Source organism: Physeter macrocephalus, chromosome 11 (genome assembly GCF_002837175.3).
Source record: "Physeter macrocephalus isolate SW-GA chromosome 11, ASM283717v5, whole genome shotgun sequence".
Taxonomy (NCBI): Eukaryota; Metazoa; Chordata; class Mammalia; order Artiodactyla; family Physeteridae; genus Physeter; species Physeter macrocephalus.
This window is the reverse complement of record NC_041224.1, coordinates 91,659,798-91,680,249: the sequence shown is the minus strand read 5'-3', so window position 1 is coordinate 91,680,249 and position 20,452 is coordinate 91,659,798. Positions and strand designations below refer to the sequence as shown.

The 20,452-nt window shown below is 38.9% G+C and overlaps 1 long non-coding RNA gene across 1 annotated transcript in view; it reads left to right on the top strand.

Moving 5' to 3' along the window:
* The first annotated feature begins 18,464 nt into the window (after positions 1-18,464).
* LOC114487120 (uncharacterized) overlaps positions 18,465-20,452 on the top strand; it is a 232,377-nt gene continuing 230,389 nt past the window's right edge. The window contains exon 1 of the long non-coding RNA XR_003681853.2: positions 18,465-18,512. This is a non-coding gene — a long non-coding RNA (uncharacterized lncRNA). The remainder of the gene's footprint in view (positions 18,513-20,452) is intronic.

Below are 20,452 nucleotides of genomic sequence, written 5' to 3'. Positions count from 1 at the left end.
CAAAGAATTTATAAAACTACTGTCACTAAAAATGTCTCACTGCCTGTTCATTTAAGGCATTATTCTTACCAAGCACTCTTTCACAATGGAAGTTCCTCATCTAAATCACTAAAATGATTTGAGTGACAGTTTTCTCAGTTCTTCTGAAGATGATACATAACTAGTGCCATTTTAGTTGCATAAGAGAGAAATTAATTTATTATAAACAAAGGTTGCAGAGTAATGACCCCAACACAAAGATGTCCACTCCTAATCTCTGGAACCTGTGAGTCTGTTACTGTACACGGCAAAAGAAACTTTGCAGAGGTTATTATGTTAAGGATCCTGAGATGGGGAGATTATCCCAGATTGCCTGGGTGAGCTGATATAATCACGAGGGTCCCCGCAAGTCAAAGCAGGAGGTAGGAGGGTCAGAGTTAGAAATGCATGTGAAGATGTTATGCTGCTGTCTTTGAAGATGGAGGAGGGGACATGAACCAGGGAATGCAGGCAGCCTCTAGAATTTGGAACAGTCAAGGAAATGGATGCCCCCGGAGCAACTGGAAGGAACACAGCCCTGCCGACAGACACCTTGATTTTAGTTCAGTGATTCCTATCTCAGATTTCTGACTTCCAGAACTGTAAGATAATAAATTTATGTTGTTTTAAGCTACTAATTTCATGGTAATTTGTTACAGCAACAATAGGGAACTAACATAGATGCTTCAAGGGCATTAGAGCTTAATTCTCTCCAAGAACCCCAGTTGAGACAGGTTGCCACCAGGGTAAGCAAAGGTTTCTAATGAAAGCGAGGAACATCTCTGGTTGCCTTTGCCATTCAGCCAGCCACTGAATGTGTCTCTGGGGAGAAACTCCTGTCCGGCAGATCTGTGTTTCTGTTCTGTTTGGCCATCTGCATATGGCAGATTGAGAAGACTACACTTATGAATTGATTCTAATCAAGAAATCTTTGACTGGCCTCCACAAATGACTTTACCAGTCCCGAAGAATCAGCAGCAGCAGAAATGTCTCCCTCAAGGAAATGGGAAAACACATATAAGCAGGGGAGAATTCTGGTATTCCATAAGCAGTCACAGTTGATCCAGAACCTTTGTTACTCTAATGTTATCGTACTCTTAGCCTTCAAGCATATGCTTTGGTGGTCAAAAAACTAAGTTGAAATATCCAGCAATGTCTTCAGAGTGTTTTCTTGGGCACAGCTAAACATTCAGACCCACAAGATTGCCATAGAAAATATTCAACATCATATTCATTTAGAAGGATCTGGATGGGAAACCTAGCATACCAGCAGGGGCAGCCCCAGACGTTTATTTTCTGTTGGGAGCCATCACAGAATTCTGTGCAGCACAGGTCAGCTGTAAGGAGACAAGGTCTATACTGGGCAGATGCTTCAAAGTCTTGTGCCCCCAAGATCCAGTATCTCTTGTAATAACAACAATATAGGCATAATTTCCAGGGTCTCCACAAAGGACATGTCAGTGACAAACTCAGCATACTTGGGAAAGCCCCAAGAAAGGCCTCCTATCAGGTATTTATAGTTCATGTATGTGCCTCGCCATCCGGATGTAATTTATTAATCGTGGGTCACATCTTACCATAAACAACATTGGTTAGCAAGGTAGCCAACATATTACACTTAACAAATTAACAAAGCTTGAAAGTTAAATGAAGGTCAAATTATCATGCAGAATGGAAAAGGTTTTGTTAACTCTTTACCCATAAATATGTTGGAAATTGTCCATTTTCCATGTATAAGACTGCATGATCTTCATCATTATTGTTGTTATTATTCTTAGCTGTTGTTTTTGAGGATGAACATTTATTTAAAGCTTTGTGCTTTATATGCTTTGGCTTATTAAGTCATCATATGAGCCTTATGGAGAAGGTATAATGAATGCTATTTTTTCCTAAGAACACCAGGATTCACAGAGGTTGAGCAAATTTCTTAAAGTTTTTTTAGCAAGTGAATGTCAAGATGGGTATTTGGACCCATCACTGCTTCTTAATCCCAGTCTCTTAGTCAGTTTGCTATACTTGCAACCTCTTGATTGCCAAATCCAAATTGTGGCTGACCACTATCACAGACACCTGTGTCTGTATCCAGCTGGACTCGTGTACCTTTCTTGGTCTTTCAGAGACCCCACATGGAAGTTTCATTAGCTAAGGGGGGCATTCACTCTGTAACAAAAGTGCCCCTAAAACAAAGAATGAATTTGTATATGCTTAATTTCTCAAACTGAAATGGAGTATCTTTAAATGGTTTAAAAAAAAAAAAAGAAAAGAAAGAAAAAAAAAAAAAAGAAAGCATCCAGGGACAGTGAACTCTTGAGCGGTTTACAATGGTCTTTTCTCAGTTACATTCAGCACTTGGTAGAACTCTTCAACCAGAATGCAGGCGGATTCTGAAGAGTGCTGGATTTGTGTCAAAAGGGAGTGGTGAATTAGTTGGGGAGAACAGCCTTTAACTTCATGTGTAAAGGAAGGCTTGAATCTGGAGGTAGTAAGGGTCAACGGTATTCACTAATCACTTCCCTGACAAAAGAGGCTGCCTTCAGTTCTTACAGACATCAATAGGAATACTAAATCCTTCCATAGCATTTCAGCTGATTCCTTTCACAGCAGGATCACTACTGTTTCACCTCACTTTTGAAATCCTGCAGTCTTTACTAGCCGTTTGGTGGAGTTACAAATGATTGTCTGTCTAAATTAACAAGTGGTAAATCTCCCTTAGTTATAATTTGATTTAAATTAGCTTACCTAGGAAGCAGATCTCTGCACATGTAAATTACCATAAACAGCAGCCTTCTTTGATGATTTACATAATTAAATGAGAGAATATTGAGACATTGCTGTGAAGTGGCAACCTATGATGCCTATTTTTTTAAGTGAAGAAAAGAGTAATCCTTCACTTCTTCCCTGTTGCCATTTTATATCAAAGCAAACCTCATTAAGATCACTGTGGTCTTAAAGATATATTTTTCCGAGATGCTGTGCCCCAAAATGTGTAGCTTTCCTTGACATTTTTTAAAACCTGAAAAATTCCCAAATACATAAAAGTAAGATATTACAGTGTATCTGAGTTATAAAATTACATACATAATAGGTATTTTGAAATGCAGAAAACTAAGAAAAAGTTCTTCAATTAGTTGTACTTTGGAAAATACATTATACGACATTGTTCCACTCAGCACTGTGAGGGGGAAGAGATTTTCTTCAAAGTGTACTCTTGGGATTTTAAAAACATTTCTGCTTTTGGGGAGTGAGAATTTTAAAATGTCATTGGAAAGCTGTGAAATTTAATATGCAAAATCATCACTGGCTTTGTCAATGAAGAAATCAAATGAAGTAGTCAAATCCTGTGGAACAAACCCTGGTTTTTAGACCAGAAAGTTGTAATAAGACATTCTCTACACATATTCTTATTTTTCAGTCTTTCTGTGGACTGTTAACTGTCACATGGTTTAAAAAACACATGCTTTTGAAAGAATGAGAAATCATTTGGGTATCATTGCTTGTTCCTCTGGAGAATGCACACAGGCTAGAGAAGGCCTGTCCAGGAGGCAAGTGCTATCATGTGGGGAAATGTTTTGATGCCATGGTAGCATCCAAGTCCACTGTCAGGCAAGCTATCCGAGAGGTCATGGAAGAGAAAGACCAAATGCCAATGCTTAGGTCAATTTAAAACACATAGTAGGAAGTGAGGGAAACGAAATAGGGCAGGTTAGCACTTCAGGGATAGAGTGTGAACATGACCACACTGCCTGAATCTGATTTGCATGATGTTCATACATAGGATTGGCTACTCAGTTTAGAGGCCCTGTGCAAAATGAAAATGCGGGGCTCCTTGTTAAAAAAAAAGTGCCATTAAAGGTACTAAAATATCAAGGTTTTCCTTTCATCTGTGTATGGACTCTTCTGATGCACATGTTCTTTTGTCCCATCAACTTCTCATACAAAACACAAGGTCAAAGATAAAATTATTAAGAATTTCAAGACAGTAGCAGGAGAGCATTAAACCATTAGACCCTTCTGGTTCTGTTCCTGTGCCCTGTTCCTCTGCCATAATCAGCTTTTATCAATGATAGCCTTGAACAACTGGTAGAGATTGGGGAGGGACTGAAGAAGGAATGGAAAAATGGCCAGGTCTAATTTGGACACATTTATCTGGAGAGCCCTCTTAGACCTCTGTGTAGGCAACTAATGAGACTACTTAGGTTTAGTTGGGTACGTGAGTCTTGTGCTCATAGTAGAGGTCAGGCTAGAGATATCATTCAGAGATTAGTGTGCACATAGAGCTTATTCAAAGCTACAAACAAAATGAAATCACATAGAGAGATAGAGTGAGAACAGGGAGCATAGATGAGAAAGAAATGTTTGTTTTTCTCCCTAGACTGCAAGCTTCGTGAGAGCAGATCAGTGCTTTAATTTGTTTGTGCAATTCTGACAATGAGCAAAGAGTCTCACACGTTACAGATGTTAGATAAACGCTCAAAGAATTCATAAAAATGCAAGCAATGAGTTATCCAAAAGTATTATTATTTTTCTCACAGACTCTGCCTTAACTCCCTCTAATTTGGTGAGGTTTACTTTTCCAGCAGAAATTATATATTGATATATGCATGCTTGTTAGAGGTGATTTTATTGTTTCATTTCTATAAGTAATTAACCTGTTTTCCATGCCTTCTGTGATACTAATTAAGAATATTTAGTATGGAATAATTCACTCAAATATAACTTCAGCATTTTCTTAATCTTTACCGCTTGTCATTGAAGATATTATAACATAACTATGATATCATATATCCATTATCTCTAAGAGCTTCATAAGCAATTTCCAGTGGCTATTTGCTTCACTGTTTGTTGAGATTTTGTTCCCCTGGAAAAGTTTCCATCACTGTTTTTCATTTCCTTTGGAAAAGGGAAAAAGCAAAAATAGAAGAACAGTATCTTTCAAAATGTGCGTTATGAACAAATATGCTTGTAAGACCTGGTTTCTCAAATCGTTACACAGATTGAAAGGCTTCAGCACTCACTCCATCCCCCAACGATGAGCTCTTTCCCTAGCAAAAAATCCAGTTTCTGGATTTAACAGTTTCTGCCTTATGAAAAATCTTTTAATCCCAGCCATGGCATTTGTAACTTGGCTAATTATGAGGTACAATTAAAAGATGATTAAGAATTTTCCCCTTCTTAGCCAGAACTCAGGAAGTGTTCTCTTTGTTCTCACGTATTTAATCACCTTTGCAGTCATTTCCAATCTAGCTTTACTCCTTTTGACATATCCCAAAATAGCCTTTTAAATTCTGACCGGAGATGTTCTTTATTCTTATCTGATCTGGCACTGTCTCCTGCTTTATTGGCTACTATCAGATAAGATATACTTTCAAACCATCTAAAGTCACAGATGCCTCACTTTTGATGCTATAAATCCCTGAACTTCTGCTTGTGTTTTGTACATCTTCAGAGTAGGACCGAGGGTCCTGGAGTCTGTGTCTATGCCAATAAAATTAACAAGGGTTTTTGTTATTGTTGTTTGTTTTTGTTTTTTCAATATCCTGAAATGCTGATGAAAAACATTATAATTCCTACTCCCCATTTTCATGAGTCTTCAGCTGAGAATTTTATTTCATTTTATTTTTTATGATCAACAGCCATATTTATTGAATATCCACTCAACTGTGTGAACAAGGACTATTTAAATGCTATACTCAAATTTTTTAATTTATAATTAAAATTTTACAGAATGTGCCTTATTTTTAAACATATATATATATTTATAACCTTTACAAAAATGGAACATTCTTTGGTGTATGGTAAAGGGAGTATAAATCTGGGGAGGAAAGGCTGAATAATTCAGGAAATGGTGTTGGATCAATTTACTATCCAAAGAGACAAAGATTCTGTCCACTTAACTTACTCAAAATACATTCTAGATGGATCAAAGTCCTCAATGTTAACAAACAAAATACTAAAATCATTGAAAGAAAACAAAAATGTTATTTTGTCCCTAAACAAGAAAGCCTTTATTAAGACACAGAAATGCAGAAACCAAAAGAAGACATTGACAGATTTGACTTCATAAAATCTTAACATTTAAAAAAAAATTTATTAGAATATAGTTGATTTACAATGTTACGTTAGTTTCAGGTGTACAGCAAAGTGAATCAGTTATACATATACATACATCCACTCTTTTTTAGATTCTTTTCCCATATAGGCCATTACAGAGTATTGAGTAGAGTTCCCTGTGCTATACAGCAGGTTCTTATTAGTTATCTATTTTATAGATAGTAGTGTGTATATGTCAGTCCCAATCTCCAGTTTTTCCCCACCCTTTATACCCTGGTAACCATAAGTTAGTTTTCTACATCTGTGACTCTACTTCTGTTTTGTAAATAAATTCATTTGCACCCTTTTTTTAGATTCCACATATAAGCGATACCATATGGTATTTTTCTTTCGGTGTCTGACTTACTTCACTCAGTATGACAATCTCTAGGACATCCATGTTGCTGCAAATGGCATTATTTTGTTCTTTTTTATGGCTGAGTAATATTCCATTATGTATATATGTACCACATCTTCTTTATCCATTCTTCTGTTGATGGACATTTAGGTTGCTTCTATGTCCTGGCTATTGTAAATAGTGCTGCAATGAACATTGGGGTGCATGTATCTTTTCAAATTATGGTTTTAAATTTTAAAGGATTGGAGAGATATAGCTTGGCACAGAAGAGGGAAGACTTCATAATTTTAGACACAGGGAAGGGCATGTGTGAAGACTCAGAAGTGAGAACAAGGAAGTGGTGTTGGGTGATGCTGTGGCCACTGCTGTAGGGGTTCTGGCATCCGATGATGGCTCTGAGTAGTTATCATCAACCTTTCAGGAACCAACCTGATACCTTTGCCCTTGGAACTCAGATAAACCACAGTGACTGTAAGGGCCCTCATCTAGGGAGGAACTACACTCTAATGATTAGGGGCACTGGCTCAGGAGCCATACTCCATGGCTAAACTTACCAGTAGTATAACCTTGACCAAAATACTGAACCTCTTTGTGCTTTAAAAATGGCCATTGCTATATAGTACTGAAAGATTGGTGTGAAAATGTTTTAGTCAACATTTTTGAGCCACTAGTCTTGCTAAACATAATCACATAAATTCTTTATGTGAGAATAGTGTGTACATTTATAGACACTTCAAAAAAATATGAACTGTTATACATTTTCTCAGTTAAAAAAAGAAAACCTCGGGCTTCCCTGGTGGCGCAGTGGTTGAGAGTCCGCCTGCCGATGCAGGGGACACGGGTTCGTGTCCCGGTCCGGGAAGATCCCACGTGCCGCGGAGCTGCTGGGCCCGTGAGCCATGGCCGCTGAGCCTGCGCGTCCAGAGCCTGTGCTCCGCATCAGGAGAGGCCACAACAGTGAGAGGCCCGCGTACCGCAAAAAAAAAAAAAAAAAAAAAGAAAACCTCCTTGCAGTTTCTATTATTTTCAATTATTATCTGCATTTTAGTGGTGAAAAAACAACAGAGAATAAAAGAGGTTGAGTGATTTGCTCAAGGTCACATAGCTGATAATTCTAGGCTGCAAACCCACAGTGAACTTTCTAGTCCAGTGAGATTCCCATGACAACTCACCTCCCAACAATCTGCTTTTAATCAAGTGCCAAAGCAACATTCAACTTCCTGGTTCTCTTACCAGCCCTTCTGCTGAATCTCTCCAAGAATTTCTCTCAACTCAGGGTTTGGTAACTATATATCGGTCAGCCACCTGAACCTCTTCTCTTCCCAAATCCTGACCTCCTGGATTTCAGCTCCTCTGGCTTCCTGGATGATGCCCTACATCTGCTTTCTGATTCTACCAAATTTGTAAGACCAAAAAAAGAACAATTTGCTTTTGGTGGTTTGAGGATATGTGCTTCCAACAATTATTGCTTGTCATCATCAACAGGGAAGAACATGCCCTCTTGACCAATGCTGAGACCCAGGCCAGTGTCTTATACTGGGAGAAGCATGGTCATGCTAGACAAGGCCCCATGGGGAGAGGCTGGGCTCTAAAGGAGTGAAACAAATTTGAAGGATAATTATATCATCTCACTCATTGAAGTGGAATTATATGAGGATGAACGTCAAACTAAAGGACAGAATATCAGAAGAAAAGACATTTGGAAGAACTTCCCTGAGAGATGAGGCCTTTGGTGAGGTCAGTCAATGAAAATATTGTTGTTTTGGGCTAGTCTGGGCTCAGTTTGGGTAAAAACAGGGATGTTTTGAAAAGTGTTGCTGAAACTGAATCAGAGAATGTTTTAAATAAGGAGAGTTGGAATTTAGGTCATAGACTGGGATGTGTTTGTTTTGAAGAATTTCATATTTATGATACCCTTCTGTCCATCCTTAAGACGTTTAAGAGAGTTCAAGTGAATCTTAGGAAAGGCTTTTCAAGACTCAGCAGACCTTGTATTAGAAGATGACACTTTAATTAAAAGAACAAAAATTGTAGCAGCAAAAACTACTTCTGAATGAACTATTTCTGTGTGCCACACACAGTGCAAAATCCTTTCTACACATTCTCTTACTTAATATTTCTTACAACCCTCTGAGGCACACATTAGCCCCATTTTCTAAAACGGAAGCTGACTTTTATGAAAAGTTGTTACAGGCTCACTGTTGATGAGAATGCTCTGAATTATAGTCAGGTCTTGATTATCCAAGGAGATTTTGAACCTACCTTTCTAATGATACACACTTTATCAAGCATTTGCCCATTTCTATCCAGATGATCATCTATGGAATATTTCTAGAACACATATACTGGCTTCTGGTTTTCATGGTGTGAGAAATTTTTTAAAGATCTGTACTTAAATAAAATTATTTTGAGGCCATGCTGTGGTGGGAAATAATTCGATATAAAATCAGGCAGACTTTTGTCAAAGAATTTCTAACAGAAGCAGAACCCAGAAGCTGAATGTATAGATTCAAGAGCCTGATATCTGGGTTTGAATACCGGCCTGTCACTTAGTAGTTGTGTGACAAATTATTTAACAACCTTGTGCCTTTGTTTTTTCATCTATAAAAGGGAGCAAGTAATGGTAGCCTACCTCATAGGGTTGTTGAGAGGATTTAAATAAATTAACTTATTTAAAGCACTTGGAATCACACTTTTACATGTAGTAAAATACTCTGTAAATATTAGCCATTTTAAAATTATTACTGATATCGCTGATTGTCTTGTGTCATTTCTCTATACAGTATCATCATTTTATACTTCTGCTCAGATGCTTTGTTGATTCCATGTTCCTTATAGAATAAATTACAATAATTTTCATTTTTGATTATTTAACATGTGCCACACACACTGTGATAAGCACATGGTCTCATTAATCCACACAATAATCATAAAAGGTTGGCAGTGTAACACCGTTTTACAGAAAGATGGGATTCAATGAGATTTTAAAACTTGCCAAATAAAGCTAAGAGTGGCAAAGTTTGAGTATAATCCAGCTTTATATAACTTCAGTGTTCTTAGTTACTGTGTATATAGTCTGTGACCTCCCATCCTCCCACCACCTGCTCACCCAAAACCTCTTAGCACACTGTGGCATCTACCTTGCCAGCCTGTTCTCACCCAACTTTCCAAAAGTTTACACTCTACTTCAGGAATACTAAACACCTGCAACATGCTAAGCTCTTCCATGCCTTGTGACTCTGCATATACTGTCCTCACCATCTCCAGTGCCCTTTCCACTTTGTAAATTAGGAAGGTACCTACTCATCCCCTGAGAATCACATCCTGTCACTTCTCTTTGAGGTCTCCTCTTTAGGCAAGATTAGGCTGTTTTGTCTCCGTGCCCTCATATCCCCCATTGCACAATGTCCAGTTTTTTTCTTTCTACTAAATATTTGTCTTTACCACCAAACCGTTAGCCTTTCAACAATAGAAAACTTTTACTTTTTATCTTTGCCTGCTCCAGAACTCAGAAATGAGTCTTTTACAAAGTAAGCAAGTCATACAATTATAAAGTAAATGAATCAATGAGTAAAAAATTCAAATCATTTTCTAGAGCTGCACTGTCCTTTAGAAAATAATTGTGATGATGGAAGTGTTCAATATCTGTCCGGTATGGTAGCCACTAGTCACAAGTGCTTGTTGAAATCATGGCATGTGACTGATGCAATTGCAGAACTGTAAGTTTAATTTTATTTAGTTTTAGATAATCTAAATTTAAAGAGCTACATGTGGCTAGTGGCTAATGTACCGGACAGCACGGTTGTAGAGTTAGACCTGGAGTAGGATTTTATTGAAGGTTCTTCTGGAATATGCCTTAACCGTATTTCCTTCTTAGTTACATTCTTCATCTTATACTTGGTCAAAGTCATGAAGTTACATATATTGGAGAACAGAGATTTTAAGATGCTGCAATGTGACAGCACCACTCTTCTGTTAGCACAATACAGGTCTCTCTGAGGATGGGATGATAGCTCTTCAGAGGGGAAATTTGGGCTGTTAGAGCCACCCAGGAACTTCTGTCAAAGGGTTCGCACTCTTCTCCACAATCTTTGGGTTCATGGGGAATATTCAGGGACTGAGTAAGATGTCTGTGTTGGGTGCACTCAGGTTCTTTGCAGAGTTTACCAGTGGGAAAAGACATCAGCCTCTCTTTATCTACTTTCACTGGGCCCCTTTGACATTATGCACAAGTATCTATTTTCCATTTGTCTTACTTTGCTGTCATTATTTGTTCATGTTCTGTCTTCTCCCCATCCTAGGTAACTCTTTTTCTTATGCATCTTTATTTCCCTAGGACTTACCACTGCATGTGACAAAAGGAAGAGGGTCAGTAAATGTTTGATGAATGAATGAATGAACATTGAATCAAGGAATAAGCTTGATTCTGAGACTCCAAGAGGCCTAACACAGCCATCACAGAAGAATGAATACGCAGGAAAACCAGCCTGCAGCAGTGTCACCCACTAGAGAGGGAGACATGTGAGAACAGAATCCTGTCCTGTTTGCAGGACAGTCACAGAGAGAAGCAATTATGCATTCTAGGCCAGTCCAGGCAGTTAGATTGGGTGGAGTTTCAGTGAAGTTGGCAGTGCCATCTTGCCATCTACCTGAGGGAGTTTGGATTTAGTGAAGAGGAAGCAACAAGATGTTTTAACAAAGCCTTTTTTCACAATCCCCATGTTGGCTGGAGAGTTTGCCCAGCCTCCCTGGGTTCTGAAATGAACTTGACCAGTAAATGTGCAACTCTTCTTTTTTACATAATCTTTGTCTGAGAATCCCCTGGGGAAAAACATGAAAGTGATGAGAAAACACCAGAAATACAGATATACATGCATACATATATACAGCTTAGCAGTTGGCAGTAGCAAGTTAAATGCTTAAATGGAACATGAACAGGGATTCATCTCAGTTCAGTTTAATTCAGTTCAATAAAAATTTAGTGAGTATCTACTTTATGGGGAGATACATGAATAATTAAGACACAGTTTCTTCCTTTAAAGAATTCACAATTTTGCACAGCAAAAAAAATTGTGAACTAATAACGAGTAACAGAGTGTGATGAATGCAATAAGAGAGGTGTGTTAGGTCCTGTGGTGGCACAAAGGAGGGGGCTGTTAGCTCTACTTGAGTTTGTCTTACACAATGTATAGAAATTATTTAGCTCTACAACTTGGGGGAGCAGAGACTAGGAAGGGAAGGGGAGGACCCTTCAGTTGGAAGCAAGAGCATAGGCAAAGGCTCAAAGGTATGAAAGAGCATGTAGGGGGTGTTTGGGGGAAAGGTGCCTGCCTCTCCCAGCGGGGACTCCTGAGGTGTCCATTTCATCAAAAGATTGCTCTGCCTGTCTGGAGTTTGAGAGATTATGTTTGCTATTGTATATAGGATGAATTGACAAGAGGAAAATGTCTAAATAAAAGTGTCAGCTAGGAAGATATTATAACAGTTTCAGGGTGAGAGGTTTAAGGTCCCAGTTAGAGTTATAGCTGTGAAGTAAAGAGCAAAACTTTCCAGGGTATGTTTTAGAGAAGTGATTCTCAATCTCCTTTCTGTCTGATAACTCCTGAGAAAGAAAACATACTTCAATCTGTAATTGTGATAGTATACCACATGAGTGTTTCTAGAAAGGAAAGTGGGGATGTAGTTTGGAAAGTCATCCCAGATGATTCTAGTATATAAACCACCTTCTAACCGGCCCATAAAGGATAATCTCTATTCTAGAGGCCAAAGGTGGAAAAATAAATGTTACTATTTATTAAGAGTGTACAGTGAGCCATGTTTCTGGCAGCTACAATTTAATTTGGTCTTCACAACAGCCTTATAGGGTCGGAATTCATCCTCATTTTACCAAGGGGGGGACCTGAAATTCAGCTAGATTCTGAACCTTGCTCCAGCTCGCATTACTACTGAAGACCACACCTGGATTTGAGCCAACGGCTATCTGATCGCAAAGTTCCAGCTCTTTGCAGCATACAGTACTAACTCTGTCTGGGAGCTTTAATACTGTGACCTGAGAAAAACCTAGCATCATAATAGAGAGGTGTCACTTATAGGAAAGAAGAAATTGGCCAAAGAGATAGATTTCAGAACAAAGATGCCAAGGCAGTACTCTGATCTGTTGCCTTCTGTAGTTGCCTTTATTCTCCAATATCACCACTGGAGTGTTTCAGAAGTGAGTGGCATGGACATATATACACTACCAAACGTAAAACAGATAGCTAGTGGGAAGCAGCCGAAATAATTTTTTTTTAAAATTTAAAACAAAGAATCACATGCTGAATCACTAAAAGCACATGGGAGGGAAATGAGGGAGCCATTCATTCATTTTTTTTTTTCCCAATCAGCATGTATTTCTTAAGCAAGTATATTTCAGGCACTTTGCTCTGTATAAAGGATAAAAAGGTATGTTTATAGGCATTGCTCTTGCCCTCCAGAAATCCATAGTTTTGTGCAGCCTAAACCTTGTAAACTATAATTCTAGTGGAGAGTGCAAAGTAGTCAAGTGAGTGCCAGGTATCATGAGAATACAGCAGAGGGAATGACTAGCTCCTTCCTAGAGGCTGAGAAAGTCTTCACCCAGCTAGTTTATGTGGCAGCTGTTTCTTAGAGAATGAGTCGGCAGCATGCCCAGTGGAGAAGTGAGGAAGGCATTCCAGGAGGAGGGGACAGCAGGGCAAAAGCACAGTAAACTGAAAGCATTTTAGGAGATGCAAGAAGCTCCATGTGGCAAGAGGTGAAAAAGCAGGGCAGGATTTTAAAGAGCTTTGTATTCTCTTCTAAGGAGCAGGGATCTCACCTCTGAGTGGGGGGCAGGTAAGGAAGCGGAGGGAGATGGCAAGAGCTTGGTGTTTCAGAAAAAAATTTTGAGAGCGAATGGGGAAGGATTTGGTTGGAGGTGGATGGTGCCAGGAGAAAACAGGATCAGAGCCTAAAGTTCCACCTCAGGCAGAGCCTGGGTCCATCCTAACTTCCCACCTTCACCATGAAACACTTCTTCAGAGCACCAAGTAATTTTAGAGGTCAAATGTAAATGGAGGAGTGGTTTTGCCCAGCACTCGGATAATTCAAGGTAGAGGGCTGCATACCTACCTGTAAAATGAATCAATGCCTCAGGGCCTTCCCCATAGCAACAAAATTAGTCTTTGACACCTAGACATTCTTCCTTTGTTTTTGCCTCTGTTGCCTGAAGGATCTTCTTTTGACTTGCATAATTCCCTCATCTAGCTGGGGGCCTCATATAAACTCTGCCACACTGCTAATATTTCATTGTCATTTTCGGCTCTATTACATCTTTCTCTCAATCATTCTTCAGGGCAGGAGATGTCATCTAGAGGGGTTTTGCAGCTTGCATAAATGAATTATGAATCCTCATGATTTCAAGTGGGTTACCAGGCCCCTTCCAAGCAGAACTAGGCATCTGGTAGCTCCAAAGTGTGAAAAGGACATTATGCATATGTATGCAGAGACACCTGCCCTACAGCATTTCTGAAGTATTGCCACATTTTCACTCACACTGGTGCCATATGCAAGGGGACCTGAGAACCAGTCGCTCTTTGAAAGGAAAGTGCTTTCACATATCTTTTCTATCTTCTTGCTACAATTCGTCAGTTTAATTTTTTTTTTTCTGAACCCTTGAAAGGGATAAGGAAAAGGTTTTCTGAGTGTTCTCATTATGTGTTATATACAGCTTTGCACATATGTAGGCAAGTAACCATCAGTAGCTAAAGGGGAAAGTGAGAAGAGCAACAAAGCTCAGTCTTCGAGAACATAGCAAGGGAAACAAAATGAGGTAGCTAGACTACTCTGAAATAGATCATTTTGTCTCAACTACCTGGATTATGGAGAGTAATACTAAAGAATTTTGACTGCAAGTTACCAATGACTTGAATTTTTCTATGTCTTAAAGTGTGACAAAGAGGACACAGAATGTCAAAGACAGGCTAGCCATGGCAGGCTAGTGAATCTGGATACTCAGGCAATAAGGACATTTCTGGAAATTAGATTGCCTTATTTAGACTCACAGTCAGATTTGGGTTGAGACGCTGGGCTTTGACTTAAACATGGATTTGAATCCTAGATCTGGTATTAACTTGCTGTATGACCTTAGGAAAACCATTTTACCCTCTTTAATCCTTTGTCTGAAGATGATAATATCTATGTCATGGAGTGGTTATGAAGATTAAGTGAGCAGATTTATACAATCTTTGCAGTGGTGTGTGGCACCTAGCAGGCCCTCAATAAGTACAAATTGTATTGTTTTTACGTAGTTAACACATTATCTTGATTCTGTAATTATACATTACTTCACTTAACTTCAACTTCCTTATTTCTAAAGTTGGACTAATAATGACTGTCCTATTCACTTTATATAGTTTCTGTGGAAATTAAATAATAGTGTGTGTAAAGATACTTTGTAAAGTGAAAAATTCCAAATATCCAGAAAATGTGGTTATTATCATTATTTTAGAGGTACTTACTTAGGCCGTCACAGTTACAAGAATATTTGGGGAAAGTCCACCTGAAGTAGATATACTTCAAGGTACCGATCCACAGAGGAATAGCTGCATTCACCCATGGAGCCCCATTCTTGTCCACCTTTTGGTGTGAAAAACTGCACAATACTTTGTGTGTGTAGAAGGTAGATAGTATTTGGAAACAAGGATTGGGAGATTCTCTCTTCCCTTTGAAAGTGATGTGTACAAGGTGGAATCCTACAGTTTTTTATATTTTACAACTACTGAGCTGTTATCATCCCTGGAGCTTAAAGATTGAACAGGATTGCCAAAGCCCATTTGATTGATAAGTAGCCAGAAGCTCAGGTACTTTCAGATTTTGCTAGTCTTCATTGCTTTCCTTCCCACAAAGATGGTGCTCTCATGCCTTTCTCCATCCTCACTGCCACTTTGTAGGGGAGGGGGGGTGGATCTCAGAAGTAGTCAGTAGATTGGGCCCTTGACCAAGCTGTCAGAGATTTGCTGTTTATCACTGGGGCTGCTGCCTGAATCCCCTTTCTTAGTAAATTCCACCACTTTCTCTTCTCCTCCCCTCACGTGGAAGTGGAGAGGGCAGGGCGGGGGCGGGGGGGACAAGAACTGCCTTTAGCGTGGTCTGGCATCCTCAGACAGAGCTGAGTTTGAACCCACCTCTTCCAGCTACCATTTGGCAGCTGTCTGACCTGGTTTAAGTTAGTTATTCCCTCTGAGACTTGCTTACTGCATCTGTAAATGGGGATAATAATATATCCACTGAGCAAGATATTTCTGAGAATTAGATGAAATCATGTATTTAAAACATTTTACAAAGAACATAGCACAGAGCAAATGCTAAACAAAAATGTACTCTCCTGTTCTTTCCCTTTGATTTGTAATAATTCATGAGCAATTAACTTGGTGACTTTGTGTTTCTACACCACTCTTTCTTTATGGATAAAATGAACTCAGTGATTTAAAATTACTGTGTACTTGTGAAGGTCTAGCATTTCTGTACTTCAAGTGCTGTAAGAGAAGAATAAATGAAGTTTCTCTGTACATTCTTAGGTAGCTGTAATAAAGCCATACTGGTAGATTGAGAAGGAAGAATTTGATCTAGGTGTTTTTGAATAAGTAGGATTTTGATAAGCAAATAGGAATTGACAGAATAAGGAAAGAATATACAGAGTCTCATGCTTTATTGGGTTTAACAAAAGGTATTTGGATAAACTGGTTCACAGTAAAGTAATAGAGATTCTCTTGAGCTGTGTTTATAAATTTGAGAAAGGGCAACTCAAAGGAAGCATGAGCCCTCTCTTGGGGAGGCGGTGCTTGCCCCTGGCTCTCGGTGCACACAGGCAGGATTGCAGCAGACATTCCAGGAGGCCATGTTCCTTGCTGGACAGTAATCTGCGTGAAAGCAAGGACTCAGTCTGTTGTTGCCAGGCGTACTTGCTGATTGTTGAACTTTGGATGGGTAAATGAGTATCACCGATGTACCTAAAATATTAATGTCTGAGTGTGGAATAGGATCCAGGAGGAGAGAACCTAGTGATCTTTTTATAATAGCAATTTTCCTGGAACACTTCCTGAAGCTACCCCAGAGCACTTCTGCAAATGCTGATTATTTTTTTTGTGGACAGCTTTTTCTTGTCTATCTTACAGCTGTGAGTGTGAAAGCACAATTATCTGGGGCCTGAGCATATGTGCTCTCCTTGAGAAAATCTGGGAGAGAACCCCAAAGGACACACTGTACCCCTATCCCAGCCAAGACAGGGAAAGCCTGCCTGAAATACTCCCTCGGCCAATAAGTAAGACTGTGAGCTGGGAATAGAGCTTTACAGACATTGTGTGTGTTAGAATGAAGAGTGAATCGGTGTATGAGTTGGAAATTCTGGGTTCAATCCTTGCTCTTCACCTTAAGTATTGTATGAAAACCTCTCTGGGCTTCATTTTCTCCCCCATAAATAAGGAGATTAGGCCAACAGACACGGCACGATATCTTCCAGTTCGATCCTCCCAGTTTTATGGGCATTTCCTAGATTTGTTGACCTGGAAGAGTATTTGGATTTCTCTAGTTCAGCTTTCTCATTTCACAGATAAGAAAACTGAGGTGTAGCAAGGGGAAGCCATTTGCTGAAAGCCACAAAACCATTTAGAAGCTAAGATTAGAACCAACATCCTCAGACTGCCAATCCAAAGGTTCTTCACCTTTTATGCGTCAGAGTCCACCTTAAAAATCTGATGAAAGCTATGGACCTTCTGGGAGTGGGAGATGGGGATGAGGGCAAATATTTCACAAACAAAACACATAAAATTTGCAAACTATTTTAAGGGGAGAGGTTCTTGGATTTCAGATTTAAAGCCTTTATGCTATACTTTATTACTCAAAGTAGGTGTTGGAATCAGTTGTTAAAAAGAAACATAATTATATGTGTTGGAAAGTGTGCTTTTGGCTTTTTTGGTTTAATAACTTCATTTGTGCAGAAAGCATCTCAACACAACTGGAACAAGTTTGGGTTTATATCTGCCCTCCAAACAAGCCTTACTCACTTGCTTTGTTGATGGCAGTTTCTGATTTTTAAAAAGCCAGTTCCCCTTTTAAATATCACAGCTGTTGTTCCTCTTGCATATACTTCTGCTAAATTCAGTGCTTGACTTATGTCAGCTATAGCCAGATAACACAAGATGGGGCTGGCTAAAACAGAAAAGCTTTTCTCATTAGCTGGGTCTGAATGTGGCCTGTACTAATTAGTTCTTTTTTCATCTACTTTTCACCCTCTTGACTTCAGGTTTTGGATTTTCGAGTCTTCCAGTGGGCTCACATCCCTTGTGTTTCTGTATAGCCACATCTGGGTTCAGATCCCTCTGTTCCAAGTTGTGTGGTCAGATCCATCCATTCCAGCCTTCAAAGCTTCTGTTCTAAGGGCAATAGAGAGAACTTAGGAGCTTCCCCTGAGTAGGCATATAGGGTGTCCTTGGGGTCTTATACTCACTCTGACATGGCACTGAGTCAAAGCCCAGGAGCTCTGGACCTTCTGATGCTTGGCCTATAGAATGCCCACAGAATTTCTAGTCATGTAAGCAAATGCTACATTAAGATTGGATTGGTTCTTTTTTTTTCCCACAGAGACTGTGTCCCTATTGCAGTTTATTAAGACTGCCCATGCAGTGCACCATTATTCTTCCTGCTTGTATTCATGAATGGCCTGTTCTCAATAGGAACATCCAGGTGGAGATCAATAATCAGTCTCTTAGTTACGGTAGGGAAAAAAAAAAGAGAAGAAAAAGAAAATCCATTCGTGTACTCACTGCATTCAGCTGTGTTGAAGAGGTCTTATCATTAAAGCAGCAGCAGGCATTCATAAACCAAGCTTGCGGGCAGTGCTGGACATGCAGGATTAAAATAATCGTCTCTCAGGCTCTGTCTCATAAATGTTTCCTTTGACTTTTGGCAGGATCTCCAACCTGAGCATATGCCAGTTGACATGGGAACACTGAGGCCAGCAGTTTAAGGATTTTCACATTTCCTTGCAGTGGTAAGATTTAAAGATATAACAATGAAGGACATTAAATATTACTGGAACCTGGCTGTTGGCACTAGATATGAAACTAAAGTTGTTTAGGTGTAATTTTTTGATCCATACAAGTCTCTATTCAATTACCTTGCAAAATCACAGTAAAAACAGGAGAAATCTATAGTTCATAAAGGTTGAACTTAGTATTATTGGTATTGATGAAAAATAGGGAAACTAAGCAATATCAGATTTCTTTATTTCTGTACACTTGGACCAAGTGAGGTAAATGGTCTCCCTTTTGAACAATGAAACTATGTCTATTGCGAAGAGATATGATTCTCAGAGCACAAAGGGATACAACATTTAAGATCAATGTGGAGAAAGAAAGGTAAATAATTCAGTTTTCAGTACCTCAGGGGGCAGTCATACCCTTAATATGGTTCCAGAGATTGGATTTCTAAAAGAACCAAATCTGTAGTCAATTAAGAGATTGCTTGAAAATGAAGACTGCCTGATGCTGATGGTGTGGTATGCACTGGACGCTTGTTGGCATCAAAGGCACAACTATATGATGTTTCTTAAAAAGAGAGGCATAATGGTGAAGATATTGGCAGATGGATAGCAAATTGTGTTATTCGAAGATTGTTTTGAAAAGAGGAGTCTTAGATCTGAGGCCAAAATATAATATTGATTTAAGTAGTAATTAAGCATTCCATCTTTAATTTCCATTCCATCTTCATTTAGTCCATCTTTAGAATCCAGAACAGAGTCTCTGGACACATTTCCAATGTAGAGTAAAGAAATGCACCACGATGTGGTTTACTGGAGTTAAACAAGGTCATGTAGGCCCCAGGTAGATTCTTTGGACCCTGACTTGTTGAATTTAATGGGTTAAATTCAGTAATAATACTCATTTCATTACCATCTTCAAGTTGAGTCAGATCATCATAGGGTGAGACTATATTCAGCACCTTTAATTCTCTGAGGGCTTCCATTCTAGTATATTTTCTACAAATGTTCAGGTCTCCATTTTCATGTGGCCTTTTAGCAGGTCCATGGTACATTGAACAAAATTTGACTTTTAGCCAACTTATTTGTCCATTTTTTAGTACTAGATATCTTAAATCTGTGAATTTTCAAAGGATGTATTTTGGTAATTCAGCATTCATACTTAGTCTTCTAAGTATATTCCTCTCACATTGCCCTGCTGATTTATTCAGTTATATTATTGCAACAACTTTTAGTTTAACAGCTTGTATTTGCATAATCTATTTATGGAACAATGGAAGGATGATTGTGAAACAGTCTGGAAGATGCATTACTTAAACTGATACCTGGAACTGACAGCACAGCTTCACACGTTTATACATATAAAAGTAAATGATCATACCATTATGGTTTCTTTTATCTGAATAACACATTCCTCTTAAAAATTAAATTACTTTGCACTTGAGTTTAATGCTTTATTTCATGATTTAGATGTGCTTTCGAGGAACTGCCACCAAACCCAAATTCCCATACATAAGTCATGGTTTCTCATATATACATGGAATTCAAGATAACATCTTAATTAGAGAGTCATTAAATCTCAGATATCAGAAAGACCAGAGTTAAACAGACAGGGCTTTTAAAAATCCTCAAAGCTGAGCAATTTGAGGAAAGAAAAAAAAAAAAAAGTAAGAGAAACATGCATGTGATTGGCCTTAATGAAACCATAAACCTCTGTGGAAGTGGTCCCTCTAATAACTCACTTCTGGACCACAGAAGTCATCGTTTCATCTGAGTTCTGTATATCAAATTCTGCTTCTTGTTATCAAGAGTGAAAGGCTAACAAAGAAACCCAATAGATCATGCTAAAATGACTTGTGTCATTTGGGATGTGGGAAGGTTTTCTTGAAGCTAGCCTTGAAGCTCCTAATCTCCATAGGGAACCAGGTGATACTGAATCCTGTGCCACTTCT